Source organism: Nannospalax galili, unplaced genomic scaffold (assembly GCF_000622305.1).
Source record: "Nannospalax galili isolate Female #2095 unplaced genomic scaffold, S.galili_v1.0 scaffold1349, whole genome shotgun sequence".
Taxonomy (NCBI): domain Eukaryota; kingdom Metazoa; phylum Chordata; class Mammalia; order Rodentia; family Spalacidae; genus Nannospalax; species Nannospalax galili.
The window spans coordinates 579,475-587,173 of NW_008359755.1; the positions used below are offsets into that span (position 1 = coordinate 579,475).

The 7,699-nt window shown below is 42.7% G+C and overlaps 1 protein-coding gene across 6 annotated transcripts in view; it reads right to left on the bottom strand.

Annotated features, from left to right (window-relative positions):
• Dgkg (diacylglycerol kinase gamma) overlaps positions 1-7,699 on the bottom strand; it is a 216,667-nt gene that overhangs the window by 71,930 nt on the left and 137,038 nt on the right. The window lies entirely within an intron of this gene.

Consider the following 7,699-nt stretch of genomic DNA (forward strand, 5'->3'; position numbering starts at 1 on the left):
TTCCCTTCCCTGACATCTTTCCCTTCCCCGAGGGAAACGTGTCCCGTGTGAAATAAAGCTGTATCCCGCTGAGAATTCCATCTGTGCCTTGGTGCCTCATCCATCCGCTCGTGCTCTCCATCCGCACACCATCTCCCAACATTTTTATCTATCATTAAGTTTGAGTATGAATTCCTGACACCTGTTTCGTTGACTGCACATTATTTGAACTTGCCATCCTTGGTTAATACCCTAGCAGTGTTCTGGGGTTGAGCGCTCTACCCACCCCATCTTCACCTGTCTCCTGAAGGACTCTCACAGTTTGCTCCTCTCCCTGCACAGCTGACAGATAGGTCACAGTTGGAGGTGTGGCCTCCATGCTCCTCCCTGTCAGTTCCCTGGGAGAACTGCTTGCCACTGCCTCTGCCACCTCTTATTTGTAGCTCACACCTGCTACCCCTCTGCAGACTGTGATTTTAGAGTTTCATTTGAACACTATAATACTTTATCCTCCTTAAATCTCAGTTTAAAGCTCTCCCTCCTTGGTTTTGAACTCTCTGGCATAAACATTCCTCTTGGTTTGTGTGACAAGCTTCTAGTTCTTACCAGGGGCCTCTCATCTCCAAACCAGAATCTGTGGTCCAGAGGAACATTCATTCTTAGATTGACTGCAGAGGAGTCTGTGTCCCCCCAAAAGGCTCATTTTACCTAAAATACTATTCTGAGCTGAGCGTGATGGCATATGCCTTTAATCCCAGCACTTGGGAGGCAGAAGCAGGAGGATCTCTGTGAGTTCAAGGCCAGCCTGGTCTACATAGTGAGTGCCAGGCCAGCTGGGGCTACAGAGAGACCCTGTCTCAAAAAGACCAAAAAATAATACGATTCTGCTTTTGCGTGGTTTCAGTAGGTTAGAACCCATGTTAAAGACTCTCAAACATTGCACAGAGAAGAAATATGTCTCACTTAGATTTTCTCAAGTGTATTTAATGGCTGAATACCTTCCTGCACCTTCCTGTCCACTTCCTTGTACATTTGTACACATTAACCAGTGGCAGTCACTGTGGAGAGGACAGCCTTGGGGGCCCATCGCCAAGTCTCATGACAAGCTTGTTAACTGTTCTGTTGTCCCTTCCTGGAAGGCCCACACCTATCTTCCTTATCAGAGCCTCATACTTTCACTTTCTATCCCTGAACAGGGACTGGGTGTTTTCCTTCCATATTTCTATCTTATGTGTGTCTATCAATCAGACTCTGACTTTAGGTCCACTGACTTTCCAAGTCCTTTTTCTTTTTGAATTGTGTCTTTTATGGTATCTTGTAACATTTTGTCATTGCAAACATACTGACTTTTAAAAATGTCCTGAAGCCTGTTCATTCCTTCCTCTGATAAGAGAACAGTTTAGATCAACAGCATCAATAATTTGTAGTCAGTCAACACAAAAAAATAAATAACTGGTCTCCATCACAGCCTCATATTTGTAATTCTTGGGCATCAGTGTGGCAGCTTGTAGGGGCAAGGATCTTATGGGCTTCGGAATGTACTTGCACAGTAGCTTTTAAAATCAGAAGATTGCATATACACCCTGGAGCCTACTTTCTTTTGAGAAATCAGAGGTAGTAACACTAGGATATTAGCGGTCGGACAGCAGTTGACTGGAGCTGAGCACTGCTTGCTTCCTTTACATACTTTCTTTCATTCTCCAGTTTGCTGGAGTCCCCACCACTCCCTGAAAGCTCACATCCTCCTGCCTATCTCATTGACATTAACTCGCTGTCCTCTGTAGGTGTTTGGATTTGTGACCCACTCACATAGGCGTTGTAGTTTCCTGCTCAAAATCACCTTGGAAGCTGCCTCAAAGTGCCTCCTCTGCTCCTTCCCAGTCTGCTCCTTCCCATCTGAGGAGCTAGCATCTTTGGTCATGAACCCTAAGGCATGTCTGATTTCAAAGGCTCACTGGCTACAGTGAGGCAGAAGCTCATGCTGGTGATGCTTGCAAAACTATGTGCATAGAAATGAAGAATCTACATCTACTTCCTCTGGGAAAATGCACCTTTTCTTGGTCTGTGTTTCTAAGTCAGGACACAACCTGGTAGCTATAAATACATCGACTGACCATTACACGGTTATATGCTACTGAGTAATAGGCTTATCTTTTAAGAACTGCAAAAGTAGCCCAGTCTACATTTACTCTTCCTTTGAATTTTCCACTTCGCATGAATGAAGATTATTATGGAATTTTAACACCACGTCAAGTTTTGATCACTAAGTGACAAACCATCTAGCTGGTAGGCTATATACTCCTTTACATCTCATTTAACTCACTGACATATTGCTGACTAGCTCATCACCCCCAACTGCACCCCCACCACATTTACCAGTTACAAGGGGGAAAAGATGGTAGTAAAATTGTGAACCAGGCTCCCAGTTCGATTTGTCTTCTCTTCTCCCCAGCCCCTGATTTTGAGCATTCACCAGTCCTCTCCCACCCAAGTTCAGAAACAAGATGATGCAAAGGAGGAAGGTGAGAACCTGACTAATTAGAGCACTCTGTCGACAGCTCCAAAATAAAAGCACCTCTGAGATTAACAACTGAAGATTTTAATTTACTCATGACCTTTCCAGCACCTCTTACCCTATGGTAGCCCGAAGTTAGGGATTACTAACACACTCTGAGCGTATTGAGTTCAAAGGCAAGGTAGGTGCTTGGCTTGATTGGCACTTTGGAATGCTCTCCAAAAAGGTCCACTCTCAAGATTAAAGGGATTCTCAACTGAACAGAATAGAAAATGTCTTGTTACCAGAGAATGAGGAATTTCTACTTAAGTGTATGTTCAATAAACACAAATATCAGTGATTGCACAAGTCCCTAACACTTCAGTAACTTGAGGAAATGAAGTGCATTCTTGGAGTAAGGAGAGCCCTCTTTGCATTGAAGAGCATTAGAAGATGGGGAAACACTTTCTTTGTAAAAAGTGAAGTGGTGGGACCTCTTCCCCACAACACAAAAATTTAAACACTCCTACAGTCTTCAAAGTAGAGATTTGATGGCACTCCACAGAGTGTTAATGGAGAGGATGCTTATGCCAGGAAGGAGGCTGAAGCCTACAGTCTTGTCCAAAGCTATGATTCTATAGACAAGAGCCACAGTCCCTTGCATTTAAATTAGAGTTCTGCCATGTACTGTCAGAAGTGCCACCACATGTCCTCCTTAACAATTCCTACAGTAGTAAATAGTAACAGACCAACATCTGAAAAAATTTAAACGCATTTATTTATTTTCCCTATGCACTTTGTGAGATAGTTGTAAGTTTTATCTTACATGCCAGTACATTAAGAATCAGGGAAGCAAGCAATTTCCCAACGGTTAACAGTAAATAAGAGGCAAGATGGGACTTAGGACTTAGGTCTTTGGATGTGAATGCAATGAAACTCAGGGATTCATGCTTACATTTCACATCAGGGCTACATGGCCAGACGTAGCGTTTTAAAGTCATTTGCTCAAGATTTCTTGACAGATAATTTATTTCAATAGAGAGAGTTATTAACATACCTGATGAGTGAGAGGTTACTTTCAAAATTTTCTTCAAGTCAAATAATGTGTGTTAAAATTTTCTTTAAGAAATGTTGGCTTAAATAGGGAATTAAAGTAAATCACTTGACTCTTTCTTGAGATCATCTATTAACTCTTCATTTTGTATTTCATTTTATTCTAAAAAGACATGTGCAATTGTAAATAGTTTAAAGAACTATGTTAGAATAAACATGTTAATCAAGTTAGCTCTAAATATAAAGATGGGCTCTGCTGTAGTATTACAAAAATACCCTCTGGAAAAGAGTGATATTTCTTGAAATTTCTAGTTATAAATTACAGTACAATAGATGAGTAATAGATGGTTAATGGACCCCAGCATTCCTTTCTTCTTCAGAGCTAAACACACACACACACACACACACACACACACACACACACACACATGAGAGAGAGAGAGAGCGAGAGAGAGAGCGAGAGAGAGAGCGAGAGAGAGAGAGCGAGAGAGAGAGAGAGAGAGAGAGAGAGAGAGAAACTGTTAACCTGTTTAGAAGCCACCTAAGTTGACTCTTACGTGTAAAAATCTGAAATTGTGGTAGTGAGGAAGAAAGAATGACGTGGACTTTTCTTCCCCAATATGAATTTCTACTTCCACAACCAAACAGTAAGTTTAAAATTCAGGATTGTTAAGAAACACGTGTAGTTGGTTTCCATATTTGTCTAGCTCTGGCAGGTACCACCACTCCCACCCTCAGACCAGCAGAGCTGGGCTCCTCATCTCTCTTCTGACACCCATCTTCTTTCTGTTTCCCCTGGGGGTTATTTCTTCCTCTCTCTGCCTGGATTTGTCTGACCACACATCTAACATGACTGTGGCACTTAGGCAAGGGTCAGTATTTAAAGGTCATGATGTTTTTAAGAGCTTTGAAAATTTAAGAAGATATTTTTGCTTATTCTTTGAGAATTTCATACATGTATACAATGTACTCTGATCATATCTCCCCCACTCTCCTCCTCTAACTCCTCTCAGACCCCTCCCCCGCACCGCAGGGCAGCCCCTCCTAACCTTATGTCTTTTTTTTTTTTTTAGACAGGGTCTTGTATCCCCAGCTGGCCTGGAACTTGCTATGTAGACAGAACTCACAGATCTGCTTGCCTCTGATCCCAGACGCTGTGATCAAAATGTGCGCCACCATGCCCGGCATGTCCTTTTTTTTTTTTTTCAGGAAAAAAAAAAAAACCAAAAAAACCCCCAAAAACTCACTGAGTCCAGTTGGTGGCACCCACATGTGCATAGGTGTAGGAGTCTTGCAATTTTTATTCAGTGAACTTTGAGAGTAAGTCATCAGTCCATTCATTTTGTGACTGAGTACCACTGCTGTGCCTTTAACCATCTTTTGAGTAAGGACAAATGCCTGTGGAGACCACCAAGGCCTTGGTAGCTGCCTCACACCTGCTTTCCCTGTAGTCTCTCCCCTTATTTTTCATGCCCTGGGACCTTTCACACTTGTGCTGTTTGCCCCGGCTGCTTTCTTTCTCCTAGACTGCCTGGTTCTTTCATTCTTTCCTCTGTGAAGTCCCATTTCTAGTTCAAGCTCTCACTCAAATTTCCTTCTTTTTAAAGCCTAATCTCACTGTCAAAGCTGACTGCACCTGCAACTCTCATTGTCCACGTCCCCTTGTAAAACAAAGCTCATTACAATTCATGGGATTTTATTTCTTGTCTGTAAGGACTTGGGAGAGGGTTGGTGTTGTGGGTTCCTCTGAACAAAGGATATGTTGAACTCCTAACTCTCCATGTGTATGAATGAGACTTTATTTGGAAATAGGGTTTTTGAAATGTTAAGATAAAGTTATCCTGGATTATGGTAGGTCCAAGCCAATGATTGGTGACTTTAGAAGAAGAGGGAAGTTTGGACAGAGAGACAGAGCCACACAAGAAGTGTGCCATGTGATGACAGAGGTAGAAATTGGAAAGATGCATCAATAAGCCAACTGCCAAGGAGCGCTGGCAACTAGCTGGAGGGAGCCATGGAATGTATTCTAAGTCCAGGGAAGAAACTAACCTTGCAAGCCTTGATCTCAGACTTCTAACCTTCACAGCTTGGGCTAGGGCTAGGCTAGGGCTAGGGCTTGAAAGAATAAATTCCTGTTGCATCAAGCCACCTACTGTTCATAAGTTATTATATCAGCCCTAGGACACAGGATGCAGCTGGTATAGTCTTTGTATGTGCATGTAGACTGAAAGGATCGAGGCAAGAAGGGTTTTTGGTAGTCTGTCCTTTCAGCTCTTGTGATGTTCACTAGCACAATGAATTTGGCTGAATGATGGGACATGCCTGATCAGGGTTGCCCTTCTAGCTTAAGTTCAGTGGGTCCCAAATAGGGTTACACCATTCTGAGTTGAAAATGTGAATGAACTGGAGAGCTTAGCAGTTTAGCACCCAATTAATGCATTATACACCTTAAAGAGCACAAATGAAAGTGGGAGAAAACGTTTCAAAAATTTTGTAGATGAATTCTAAGAGAAAATCAAGTACTAATATGGAGGCCAGGGCTGGGGCTGATCAGGGAGGGGTGCTTGCAAGAGTAGGGGCAGCACTTTGAAATACTAGAGGGGGAGATGGCCTACTAGCCTGACAGAAGGGCATGATGGCAGGTGGATCAGGACAGTGAGAGAAATGAAGACAACAAGGATGTGGAGATGATGTTTGAAGGGGAGGATCTTATGCAAACAGCAAGAGCTTAAGTTCCATAAAGTGGAAAGTGGGTTCTGGCAAGGGGATCTCAGTGCAGCAACAAAAGGCTAGAAATCATGGATCTGGGAGACGAATGGGCAGCTCCAGAGGGATGACACTGAGGGGGAAGAACAGCAAGATGGGCCGGGGAAGGGCCATGGAAACCCCCAAGGCTAGGACAGCTTGGGGCCAGTTGGAGTTAAGACATACGGGATGTGAGAGGTTTTGGAGGGGACACCTCATGCAACTGTGGTGTGAGGGGCAGAGGACTCCCATCTGGTGTGGGGCTTGATGGTGTAATGAACACATCCCTGTGCTCAGAGATGATAATGTGCTTATCATCACAGATGCTTTGGGAGCCTGCAAGAGAATCCAGAAGCTTTCTCAGTATTTCATTTATGCCTTTGGCATGTTTCTCCCACCACCCTCCCCACTGTGTTCAGCAGAGATGAAGAATGAAGAGTAAGGAAATGTGGTCACTACTTCCTGTTGTGACTCCTCTCCTTGAGAACCAATCCCAGTGCCTCTGTTGGTTCTCTCTCGGGAAAACCAATTTGGTTAAGTTATGGATTTCATGTGGTCCTTTAATTGGCTCTGTGGCTTCCTTAGGCTCTCTTTTGGTTGCTTTTTTCTTGGCTGGTCCAACTGGCACATTGGGCACAGGGAAAGGTAGAATGTGGTAGACCTTTGGAGGCTGTGAAGTCAGGCAAGCCTAGGTTTGAGAGCGCCTCCCCCTACTCCCGGGGAGTTAGTGTGGGCTTCAGCAAATTGTACTTTTCTCCATGAGCTTTGGGTTTTCTTATTTGTAAAATATTTCTCCTTTACTTGGACAATTGTGTCAATTAATGCATTCAAGATTCTTGAAAGTTCTCAATAAATGATGGCTACGAGTGTGAGTCAGAGCAGGATTGATTACATTGGGAGTATCACCTTCTAAATACTTTATTAAAAATTCATGCTTAAAAACTACCAGTACATGGTTCAGATAGCAGCCCTTTACTCTCTTTGATACATGAATAAAATAGAAACTGGTCCTATTGAGATCAGTAAAACTATGTACAAGCCCTGGAACTAAGAGAATTAAGTTTTAGAATTACAGTTTTTAAAAAACTTATTCTTCCAGTGGCAGGGATAGCAGAGTATGGAGGCTCTAGTAGGAGAGGAAGGCTGTCTACCTGATGAGTTTGTATTCACGCTCAGATGCCGAGGAACTCAGAAGGTGGGCGACTGTGACCAGTGATAGTCATGTATATAGAGATTAGAAATGCATGTGAAAACATCTCAATGTCAATAGCCTTGGAATGAATTTTTCTGTATGAAACTGTGTGTTTTGACAACGAAATGGAGATCTTTTTTAATTTTATGTCTTATAGAATTTATAATGAGTAAAAGATTATATAAGCGTAATAATTCATCTGTAAACCTAGAAATGTACAGCCAATTTTGAAAGAG